General features: G+C 37.4%; 1 protein-coding gene across 4 annotated transcripts in view; it reads right to left on the bottom strand.

Moving 5' to 3' along the window:
* The window catches only part of ndst2a (N-deacetylase/N-sulfotransferase (heparan glucosaminyl) 2a), a 117,682-nt gene that overhangs the window by 37,728 nt on the left and 66,712 nt on the right, over nucleotides 1-13,242 (bottom strand). For all 4 annotated transcript variants that reach the window (XM_084390875.1, XM_084390876.1, XM_084390877.1 and 1 more), the window contains one exon: nucleotides 4,574-4,656. The gene's annotated coding sequence lies outside the window, so the exon portion shown is untranslated. The remainder of the gene's footprint in view (nucleotides 1-4,573; nucleotides 4,657-13,242) is intronic.

Below are 13,242 nucleotides of genomic sequence, written 5' to 3'. Positions count from 1 at the left end.
CACATATAATATAAGCACATCTTGTAAAGGTCGACCGATTGATCGGTTTTGCAGATTAATCGGCACAGATAACAGAATTACTACATTCATTTTTTTTATATTTAAAAGGTACAGTACATTTGCATGGTTCAGTACTGTGTTTCTTTTATTTTTGTAATAAAGTTCAACACTATCCATTTTAAAAACCAGTTGGGCCAACCCAGTTATCGGCAAAATCCACTATCAGTCGACCTCTAAATCATGAATGGAAAACAAACTCTAACATACCTGCTTGGAAGTACAAGAACAAACTTCATTGGTTTTTGAGCTTCCATGTTCCTTTCATTACTTTTACATTGTCTTTATGAATTTTTCGTAGAATGGACTTTCAATGGAGAGGCAGAATGTCTTCATTTGTGTTTCATAGATGAATGAAACGTCTTATGGATTTGGAACAACGAGGATGAGTAAATGATGACAGAATTGTGATTTTTGGGTGAATTAACTCTTACTAGTTTTAGACAACTTGCTGAAATATGAAATCATTGTATTTTGTGATTACAAACACTTCTGATGTCAATCAGCCATAATTGGTGCAAGTGATAGATTCTTTGGCTAAAGTTTCATTACATAGAGTCACTTGCAAACAATTAACCGGAATGAAAAACGATGAGCAACAATAACCATCATTTAAAGGTATAGTGGAGGAAAAGAACCGCCCTCTCCACTTTTTGAAAAAATGCACATGCGCAACACTCTACCTGCTCCCGAGAGGGAACGCCTATTAAACGTGTGCACGAGAGAGCATGCACGAGCCTAGTGCGTGACTTGTGCCAGGGCTAGCATCGCTAATCATAGCTTACATTAACTTTTACTAGCAGTGATTTTAAATGGATTTCTCCAAACAGCATGCCAAACTTTACCTGTCGAGTAGAAACTTCGCGACTGAGCCATCAGTGGGAAGCCCAACCTGTGCTTTTAGCGCACGCCAGCATGTGAAATATTCTCCCAAAAACACTCTGGTCTTGTTTATTTCTTCAGAGGCCTTTCTCTTCTTGTCATACAATTCGTAGACACTTTTTCTCTTGCGACCCTCAGACATTTTGAAAAAACTCGGTGAGAATGGCGAGCTTCAATGAATGGCTGAAACCGTAGCTCACCACACACATACACCCGAAAGTGCGCATGCGCAGAAAGCGAAAACTACCTAGGGACGAGCACGTACAACGGCCTTACGTAAACATATCACCAAAATGATTGACAACTAGGAGGACCAATAGTCTTGATGATCCACCCGGAAAAAGAAAATCCTCCACTATACCTTTAAATGTCTAATTATTTTTGGATCCCAAATTGGACAATTTTTCAAATCTATTATAAAGCAAACTACAGAGGAAAAAAAAATACTAAAAAGTGGACATTTTCATGAATCCAGAATAAAAATAGCCTGGAAAGCCAGACCTACATCAAGATGTTAGGTCTGGCAACTCTCCATAGACACGGCTCAATCCGAGGGGCGGGATAAACGGCTGTCTTTCAAATTCCCTCTGCACGCAATAGGACAGCGCTTCAACCAACCAGAGCGTTTTCCCAACAGCGGAGCTAACGTTACTTGATAGATTCAACTTTTGAATCTGGCCGGCAAAACTACGAACACATCTTCCTTTTTTAAGAATGACTTAAGTGCCGTTCTTTGCTCTTTTCTCAAAGAAAAACTTAACCCCAAGTCCTCCAGAGTCGCGGCCAAAGCCGATTCGAAAGATGTTCGCCAGCAGCCGTCATTCTATGTTTTCAAGTAGCAGGAAACCGTCGCAACTCTGTCGTCATTATGTTAAGCCCGCCCCGCCTACTCTATACACGACGTGATTGGCCTGACCCAATTTAGGTTTTTGCAGTTAGAAGGTCTATGGAGAGTTGCTAGACTGCCCTGGCTGCAAAATACATTTTGCTGCCGCTAGGGTGCGTCTAGATTTCTAGGCTAGAATAAAAAGGCATTTGGGAATAATAAGAATCATTATCAGATTGATCAAATTTAAATGAAGATTGTATTTACAAAATATCCATTTTTACCCAGTTCTACATCGATCGCAGTGAGATAAAACTCCCCTCATCCCCTCACGCTCAACTTCTACAGTCTAAACTTAAATCAAATCAACACCAGGGGAGGGGGAAAATGACAGCTCTCCAATTGGGTAAGAGAGTCATCGATCACAACGGCCCATGTCATTACCGTGACAGAGCTTCGCTCAGCAATTCAGCTCATATTCTGTTTAAGCAGAGTTCATAGGGGGATGAGGAGCACAGAGCGCCCGTTGCACAATACAGTAATGCTCTCAATCTCTCTCTCTACCTGCTGTCCAATCAAGGCCATTCATTGTCAATAGATTTTTTTATACTCCATTCAGTGGATGGGTTATTGGCATAGTATATAGAATAGACAAAGAGACAAAAGTATATGACAAACAACAGCAGTCAGTTCTCAGTATCTACTCATTCAGTAACAAAGTCTTTCTTATTGTGCCAAGTCATTCTCATTATTTGAGATCCAGAGTTAATACCCACAGGCTGTCAAAGACAAAAAAACAAAACAAAAAAAACACTGACGCAGAGTGAATAAGATCTAGGAACAGAGAGGCAGCTGATGACACAGGTCGACAAATAAGCACACTGATGCAATCTCAACTGAGCAAACAATATCAAAATCAAGATAATCTTTTAGTCTTTTTGTGTCTCTCTTATAAAACGCAGACCTCGGGCATGCACATAGCTGAGCCAGCTGCATATTCTCACTGACAGATGTGCAAGAGCAGGGGTCTGCAATATTGGAAAAAATATCATGATTTCGTTCGCATCATTTTATTACGATTCTTCTTAAGTCACCTAGCATACAGCAAAACTTTGCCTATTTAAAACATTTTGCCTTACAAGAATGACAGACCATTTAGGCATTTTATCTTTTTAACTTTGTTATTAAAAATAAGAACAAAAAAGCGAATTACAAATAATAGGACAAAAACAATATAATATACAAATAAAATAAACTTTGCTTTAATTTTTTCCAGCTACAGTATTTAACAGTTGCATTCAAGTAAGAAATTGAATAAACAACCGTAAAAATAAAACACTACTTCACCGTATAAATAATATATTGATTCTTATTAAAGCTGTATATTAAATGTATATTAGGCCACATTATAAGACAAGAAAAATAACTTGTTTTTTGACAGGCTTTTAGTGTGCGTGCACTTATAAAATGTTAACTGGCAGGCTTTACAAAGCATGTTATTGCCAAATTTGTTATTGCGAAGAACTGCAATGTCATGTGAACGTAAACGTGATGTAAATGTACGTCGCATTACAGTATGTTGGGACGGGGGCGCCTCACCACAACTGCAACTGACAGAATGTGCACTGTAGCACGATACTACAATATTTCTTCAAAAGCAGATTGTGGAGACATTTTAATTGTTCACAATCTAAAAATCACGATATTGCACATCCCTATGCTAGAGGATGACATCTAAGACCTGGAGAGCTTGTATTCTCTATGGAGGTCTGGCCCATAACCTGCTCTGGAAGTGTGCATGTGCTTTCAGACACATAAAAACTCCTCTTAGTTCTGGGGTCAATTACATTTAAATTTGATCAGCTCAAGAGGTGCACTGAGCACACAATTCAAACACACCATCTAAGTAGATTCAAAGAAAAGCCTAGTTTGGCTAAGTGAAATGTGACTTTCTGAGCCCTCCGAGTAAGCGTTAAGTGTTTCTGCAGATCAGTCACAGTGAGGTTTGGATGACTGATCTGCAGGACTGGCAGCAAACAGCTGAGTGAGTTTCATTCACTGTAGTGGAATTAAGACTGTTACCATGCCGACAAGCTGCTCGGAAGTGAGAGATGAAGACCATTTTGATAAGGGTTTTAATGAATAATGATACATTTGATAAAAAATTACTGCTGTACACGGTTCACACAATGACTTTTTTAAATATTTTTTGGGTGAGATTTTTTTTTTTATCGTCATTGTACAAAAATACAACGAAATTATTAACCGTATACGTTAATATAACAAAACATAATTTTGTTGTATTTTTGTACAAATAATCTCTAAAAATAAAAAAAACTTTTATCTGCATCAGATTTGTATAATAACAGGAACAATCAGTTTAAAGTCTGGGGTGAAACAATGAAAGTTCTCATTTGCAACAATACCTGGAAATATAATAATTTAACTATGAAATCTTAAAATATACACATTTTACTAAAACATTTTTTATATAATTTTCAAACCATTTTAACTTTTAAGACTATCACAAATAGCTGATAACTTTACCATGTGATAGATTTTATTAGCAGAAATCCTCCAATGTCACAGAATATTAAAGCTCTCATCATACAGGGTCATCCATGTTGAACCATAGGAAACCATCCCATTCACAAAATAAAATGAATAAATTAATTAACAAACATAGAAACAAATTGAGGCCAATTATCCATAGCTAGTGGTCTTTAAAACATGAATTCCAAAAAAGAAGTAAATTCAGGATTATTTTAGTGATCAGGTCAAAGAACAAGCAAAGAAAACAACACTTACTCCTCTCAGCTGTTAAATCAGTCAGTGTGTTAGTTGATTTGTCCTTGGTGGAAGTGTGTGAATCTCAGCGTGTGTTCAGACACCTGTAATGAGGACAGAGAGGACATGCGGTGAGGATTTGATAGATGACTCCCGTGCAGTTGCGTCACTTTTGCAGTCAATATTTGCTCTCTCTCATTTGTGAGGCGTCTCAGTCTCAGACGGTCCACTTTTCTCTCCAAGACTATGATCTAAACACCACTGAATCGTTTTGTGTGTGCTGATGTATATGTATTGACAAACCATGCAGAGATAAGAACACACCCCTTAACCAATTAGAGACCATCCGACTTATACTCATACACAGATAGGAGAGAGGTCCAGGAAAAAACCTTAAAAAAAAAAGCCTTTCAACGACTATAATGGGAGATCTGAATAATTCCAATCTATTTGGGATTCAAGCACATGTTGCTATCTGTGTTAACTTTAAACTTAATTAAGCCTTGCCAATTTAAACATTCAAGCACAAGAAGACATGAAAAAGAACACACGCACGCTGTGAGAAGATTTGGGTGTGCACTCATCTGAAGCGCGCATACGGGCATTGAGTTCTGCATGTGTTTTTAATGATGATCAAAAAACAAAAGACAAGAAAATCACTCACTGCACTTGACTGAATAGCTTTTGTAATTGTAATAATGATTACTCTTTATTTTTGTTATTTTAAAATATGAATGTTATTTTACATTTGATTACTTCAAAAATAACATTTCTGTACCTGAAAACTAGTGTTAGATTCCAGAAAAAACTGAAAAGCACTGTTTATTTTATTTGTATCTTTGCTCTATTGAATTTATTATTGCTGTTGCTTATAGTTAGGTTTTTTTCTTCCTTATTTTCTTTATTTTTATTTGACAGTAGTCCTCTTTTCTCTGAACATTGCAGACAACAAACCTTACCGAAACCGTGACCCTGAAACCATGATAAAAACCGAACCATGAGTAATTTGAACTGTTACACCCCTAGTCTTTACATAGGTACAGCAGTTTCTGCTTGGAACCAAAAAATCATAATATATGAGTTAGTTTTATTAAGCAAAAACTGTTTGGTTGTTAGATGACTAGTCAACCATCCTGACCCATAGACACACACATTAACGTCTCCCATGACACACTCGTCTCTAACATAAAATGGACCCAAAATTAAATTTATACATAAGCTTTATGAACAGAAATACAATTATGAAAGAATGATTTACAGTCAGATCTGGCCACCGAAAACAAGTAGACCTCATGGTGATCTCCACAACAACCAGCATGCATCTGCTGTCAATGAGTGCATTTCAGCTGGAGCTTTATTCTTTGGCTGGTAATGCACGACAGGAGGCCGAGAGAGAAAACAAGGACACGTGGAGAGAGTGATACTGTGAAAAAGTGTGTGTGCGCGCAAATGAGAGAGAGAGAGAGAGAGAGAGAGAGAGAGAGAGAGAGAGAGAGAGAGAGAGAGAGAGAGAGAGAGAGAGAGAGAGAGAGAGAGAGAGAGAGAGAGAGAGAGAGAGAAGGAGGGCAGTCAGAAGACAACAGAGGAAGTACACAGGAAGAAGCCTTTGTTCTTGCTGACGCAGACTGAGAGTTTAATGTTTAATGGATCTCAGAAAGACAGAAGATCTCTCAGAGGACCACCAGAGGGAACCTTAACTAGGATGTCAACTAATAACACGCCTTCACACGGGAGTAGAGATGGGTCACACTAGCCACGTTTCCACTGTTGGGCGAAAAAAGCAGGTGTGTTAGAGCATGCCAGAGCCAATCGCATTTCCACTGTCACTTCCGGGGCTTGAAGGGGCCTCGTTGGGGCCAACAGCCAGGATTTTTGGCCCGCCAAATACCTTGGTCCAAAGCGGGCCAGCTCGGGCTTGAGGACTGGTTACGATCAAAGGCGGAGTTTAACTGAGTCAGGAGACGGCAGCGCATTAAAGACTTTTAAATTCATTTTAGCTCAAAACTCACTTTCAGACAGCAGTGAGTATTTGAATACCTTCTGTTTGTGATCTGATGTGGATGCTGATTACTGTATAAGGCAGAAATATTTAAATGTGATGCAAAAGACTATGCGCGCTAACCATAGTAGCCTAAACGTGGTAAATACGACCGCTTGAAGAAATCTGACAAATCATATAGGCTATCACAGTCGTGTATTTATTTTATTTGTCAGTACGTCTTGTCTCTTTATAATGGACTGTCAAATATCCATATTTACAGTGCTATGCATAAGTTTAGGCAACCATGCTAAAGTTGACTAAAAAGAGGAATAAAAAATCATATTTTGCAAATTTAACTTAATGCCTTATTTTAAAAAATTAGGAAAAATCCAACCTTTAAGGACACCAATTTTCTTTGTGAATGAATAATGTATCGTAAATAAATAAATGTTCTTCCTTAAAAAACAGGGTGCATAAGTTTGGGCACCACTATGTTAAATTCCCATAGAGGCAGGCAGATTTTTATTTTTAAGTATTTTTTTTTTTTTTTTTTAGGATACTATGCATCCTGATAAAGTTCCCTTGGCCTTTGGAATTAAAATAGCCCCACATCATCACATAGCCTTCACCATACCTAGAGATTGGCATGGAGTACTTTCCATAAGATCATCTCTCAATGCAAATCAAACTAGCTATTAGGCTAACTGAAATAAAATCATGCCAATCTCTAGGTATAGTGAAGGCTATGTGATGATGTGGGGCTATTTTAATTCCAAAGGCCAAGGGAACTTTATCAGGATGCATAGTATCCTAAAAAAAAAAAAAAAAAAAAAAAACTTAAAAATAAAAATCTGCCTGCCTCTATGGGAATTTAACATAGTGGTGCCCAAACTTATGCACCCTGTTTTTTAAGGAAGAACATTTATTTATTTACGATACATTATTCATTCACAAAGAAAATTGGTGTCCTTAAAGGTTGGATTTTTCCTCATTTTTTAAAATAAGGCATTAAGTTAAATTTGCAAAATATGATTTTTTATTCCTCTTTTTAGTCAACTTTAGCATGGTTGCCTAAACTTATGCATAGCACTGTAGCTCTGCATATGTCATAAAATAAAGCAAGTACGTTTTTTCGGGAGCTTCCTCTGTTTCGCTGACTGAAAATATAACCGCATTGGGACTGTCACTGGAGAGAGTGCTAAAGCTTCTTAGGTCATATTTTTTGTGGACATTTTTTTATTTAAATTCTTAATGGTTATTTTTCTGATAAAACTTTCGTTGGTGAAATGATGGGTTTGTGTGACGTTGCTCCAGAGAGGCATGTTACGGGCGGGTTTTAGTGAAGTTTACTGCATTCTGTGACATTGAATTTAGCTGATGTATGTAAACTTTCACCCTAATAAACAAGTCAAACAGGCAAACCTTAAACCAGACCAGATTAGTTGGCAAGTCAGATAATCCAACAAAATAGTTGATTTGAATAGAATATGTAGTTCTGCGCATTTCCAACATGGACCATTAACAAGCGGATGTTAAACAAGAGGGATGTCATTGACCCAACCACAAAAACAACAACATTTAAACCAAACAACTACAAATATGACATGTATAGTTAAACAGCACTCAACTCGTCTCTCCTTCACACACACACACACACACGCACAAAACAACCTCTGCACAGTGTCAAGGTCCCAGTGAGAGCCATGTTCCACTCTCCACTGACTAATTCAATATTGATAAAGAAACTAAACAAAGCATGACTATCAGCGCTGTAGGATTCCCAGTACCAACAGTGAACAATCTCTCAACTCTACCCTCCCTCTACATGACTCTTCTCCACATTTATTTCACTGTTTCCTCCACATTCCGTGGCTTTCTCCAGTTATATTAAACAGACTTAAGACTATTCTCAGATTATCATACTACCACACAACACAATTTTTTTATGTATATTATAAGAGGGAATTTCACAAAACGACAAAAGAAAACAAATAACAAAATGACAGTCTGCATAAAGAATTAATTCTTTTAGGACCATAATTTCAAGTATTGTGAAATTTTTAAGACAACTCATGATATGTTCTCCCTTACCTTCTCACTTATTGCTTTTTCCACTGTACTACAGCTTTTTTTACAAAAAAAAAAATTAAAATTAAAATCAAATGATTTCTTAATTTTGTTTATTTTTTTATTAGTGTGAAGGCAGTAAATAAATACAACCAGGATAATATGTTTTAAAGCTAACAATAAATTTTTCGTCCATTACAGTAATAAAAAAATTTTTTTTTACATTACAATAACAGAATTGCCCCATTCCATTTCTGATGATCAAGTACACCACATTTCTGATGTACTTCAGGGGCAGTCATGGCCTAATGGTCAGAAAGTTGAACTGGTGACAAGGTGCCAAAGGTTGCTGGTTCGATTCCAGTACCGGCAGGAAATGACTGAGGGCACCTGAGCAAGGCACCTAACCCCCAATCACTCCCCAGGCGCCAAACAGGCTGCCCACTGCTCCGGGTGTGTGTATCCACTACTCACTACTCTGCTCCTAATGTGTGTGCACTAACTTGGATGGGTTAAATGCAGAGGTCAATTCACTTCACTTTCACTTTTCACTTAAGTACATCGCACTTCTTCTGATACGAAGGACAAATGGATTCGCAACGGTCGCTTTGTCGCATACAGTGTTAGTGTTTAAGACATTTTAACCAGAAATTGAATTGAAAATGCCATGTTTTTCCTTTTAACAACTGGACACAAATTTAGGCTACTGAATTAAACAATATTTTATTATATTGGTGTCATTGTAAAATACTGTTTGACAAAAAAACTATCATATTGAATCTGTGCAGTATGCAGCACACTAGCATTTCATTCTGAACAATCCGATTCATCCCTCTACACATCCTTTGCCCTAACCCAACCCCTACACAAACTCCTCTCATCTCAGTGTGACAGAACAGTCTATAGTTCACACAGGGTGCTAATTGATTGGCTTAAATCCCTTAGCTTGTAGACGGTGTACTGATTGGCTGAGTGTTTGACAGCAATGGAGACCCTTATGTCAGCCTGTAACAGCTCTGCATCATCAGGCAGGAACAGGACAAACTCCATCTACCCCCTCATTATGCAGTTTTCCACTGACTGCCAGTTTGCACATGCAAAAGCCCACAGAGATCCAAAATGACCTTTCAAAGAAATCCAGCTCTCATTTCTCCATCACTGCACCATCAAACCAGCAGCAGCGGTGAGTGTGTGACAGAGTGGTTGGGATGGGATGCGTAACAGCATGAAGATGGCTGTGACTCATCGCTCCGGCAGGGAATCGTGAGAGAGCGGTGCGACGTTGACAACGGTCAATATGCAAAGGAAGATTAGAAAATGATCATATTGAAGATTGTGCAGGGCTGTGCTCCTGTAGCAACACTCATAATCATGGGCATGTTTCACAAATAAAAGATGAGTGTAGGGAGGAGCGATGTAATAAATGAAATGCGCTTTTAAGATGCCAGAAATCCCAGTGACATTTCATTAGCCAAAGAGCAGCTTCAAATTTGTGAGCTGCACGGGTGAGAATGGCACCGAGCCGGGGGCGTAGCATAACATGACTGCCAATCTGGTGACAGTGAATGACTTAATTATACCTGAAACCAATCCACGAGAATGAGAAACGTAGAAGAGAGCAAGAGTTATCACAAATCTTATCACAAATCAGCTCTGTGTGTCAGGGTGAAGGGAGAGACAATAAAGCCCACTCAGAAAACACTTTAAATTCATCAGTGTGATATGTGAAAGTGAAAGATGATTTGTTTGAATCCTATAATAAAAAGGCTGATTGAAAGGCATCACTACGGCACAGATATAGCCGATGGAGCTCTCCCTGAACAAACACTCAACCTATCTCAAAAGGCATTTCCTAATCTCAGCTACTCAGAGAAGATAAAGCAGCGAACCTGTTGTCGTATAGTCTCCTTATAATGACAAATACTGTCACTCTCTTCAGCATTGGACACAGCTTTTGCACATATCTGCCTCCAAGGCATTCAACAGCACATAAGTCAAAATGTAGATTCATCCATCCATTATCCAAACCGCTTGTCCTATGTAGGCTCGATGGCAAAATGTAGATGCGATATAAAAAAACACATTAACAATAATATTTAAATTAAAAAAGAAAAACACAATAAAAAAAATTCAAATAAACAACAAACATTTTTAATATACACTATAGTTCAAAGTTTGAAAAAGATCAAAAGAGACGGTAAAGACATTTACATTGTTACAAAAGATTTCAATTTCCTATAAATGCTGTTCTTTTGAACTTACTTTCGAAGAATCCTGGAAAAAATGTATCACGGTTTCCACAAAAACATTAAGCAGCACAGCTGTTTTCAACATTGATGAAAAGAAATGTTTCTTGTGCAGCAAATCAGCATATTAGAATGAATTAATGATCATGTGACACTGAAGACTGGAGTACTGATGCTGAAAATTCAGTTTTGCCATTATAGGAAACAATTAATAATAAAAATATATTAAAATAGAAAATAGTTATACTTCACAATATTACTGTTTTTGCTGTATTTTTATCAAATAAATGCAGCCTTAATTCGTGAGACTCCTTTCAAATTTTTTTAAAAACTCTTGCCCCAAAACTTTGAACGGTAGTTAATTTAAAACATTGGTAAATCTTTTAAATAGAGCACTACATTCTAAATGGCTGATGAAAGCATTGGCAAAAATATTTCATAAATGAGCATGCAAGAGGCAGAGTCTGCAGGCACAGATTCCATTGTGGGACGATTCTCCTATGCTCTCATGTGCTGTCATGTTGTCTCAGTTGTAGAGCTTGATGTTCGATAAAACACAGAAGGATCCCTGCTCATAAAATTAACATTTAGTCCCTATGAAACATCCGATCCAAACATTTTCATCGCAAATGTTTTGATTTTTAATGTTGGAGGCAGGGAGCTGTTTTTTAGTGTATGCCAAGGAGAAAACAACCTCAGCCTGAATTCACCAAAGCCGTCTGTTTCAAACTGCCAGGAATTTAAATCTGCAAATAGATTTTGTAGGTCTCAATAAATTCTGAAAAGTATCAGCAAAAAAAAAAAATTCTTTCTCAGAGGCAGAGATGTTTGGAGCTTATCAGAGATTTCAGATGAGATATGCAAGTAGGTTCTGGACAATTTAGCTACAATTATTTGGATAGAGAGACACTTCCTAAAAATAAAGTACAAATTAGGTGCAAATTTCTGAAGTCCGGAGAGTTCAGCCAAAATTCTGTCATCATGTATTCTTCCTCAAGTTGTTCCTGTGTGTCTGCCTTTCTTCAGTTGAGATATTGTACATAATGTTCAAGCTGCACTTTTTCATATCAAAAGCATAATACATAGATGGGCACATCAAAATAAGCTCCAAAATATCATTCATACATGCGTTTATTCAAACTTGGCGCCTTACGATAACTCACACATTGGGAAATAGATCAAAGTTCCAGGCTTCAATGAGCACATGAGATTTTATGAGAAAATAATCACTCTTGTTACGTTAAATGCAAGAAAGCAAATCATAGGGGGTTCAACTGATTGACAGAATTTTTCTTTTTGGATAAATTATCCTTTTAAGGTTTGTGGATTTCACAACTACTTAAACAACTAGGCCCTTCATAAATACCTTGCTCAAGGGCACTGCAGTACAATCATGGGTCATAAAGCAGCTGGACCCTCGTGTAGGTGGGGAGACAGTGAAAGAAGGAATGAGTAGCCGCGTTTCCATTACCCTTCAAACTGCGCAAATTGAAATTGCGAATTGAAAATACACCCAATAGAAACACGTCAATTCGCAAAAACTGCCATTTATCGTAAAAAAAGTTTTTACGCTCGCATGAGGTGGTTTTTCAGGCAATTCGAAAAATAAATATTTATGGAAACAGTTCTTGTGCATTTACAGGTCACCTGACGCAAATGACGTTGTATGTTTGGACAGAATACGAGACAGAGTTATTTATTAAATTCATAAAAGACAAAAGAATTACAGGAATACATGGATTCTACCTCAAAGAAATGCCACAATCAAGACCTCGAAGCAGATATGAGGGAGAAACACCCAGAAACACCAGCCGCTCCAAGTATAAGGAGTCTTTCCTTACCATTAATGCTTGGATAACACACATATGTCTCCTTCGATTAATAATAATGGACAGTGCAGTGGCTGGGATATACGTAAACCTATACCAACATCCGTCGCCATGATTTTTGGAATGACTTATCACGAGAGGATGAAATTACGTTTTAGTCGCATTACATTGGTTAATGGAAACTCCGTCATTTCTCAATAGTTTTTTGTTGACATTTAGAAGAAAAAAAACAAATAAATCGCACAAGTTTTGCACAAATCTGTAATGGAAACGCGCGTGCCTAGTATCAGTGTTGTGTGTCAGGAAAACATCTTTCTGCAGGAAGCAATAAAATGTACCGTTACGATTTTAAAAGATTGAGTAAGAAGTCAGATCGGATTATTCTTTTTATATATATAGCTCTGAAAAGTGTTTTTTCCAATCAGAGGTCAAAGGAAGCATAATTTCCTCAGCTATTCAAGCCAATTACATTCACAATGTTTTATAGTAAAGTAAGTTAAAAAATAAAAAGGCATGCTTATTTCTCACAGCTTTTTTTCAAACGCCCCATGGGAACCTCAAGGAACA

The sequence above is a fragment of the Rutilus rutilus genome (assembly GCF_951802725.1).
Source record: "Rutilus rutilus genome assembly, chromosome: 20".
Taxonomy (NCBI): domain Eukaryota; kingdom Metazoa; phylum Chordata; class Actinopteri; order Cypriniformes; family Leuciscidae; genus Rutilus; species Rutilus rutilus.
Note: the sequence above shows the minus strand (reverse complement) of the source record. Positions and strands in the feature narration are given on the sequence as shown.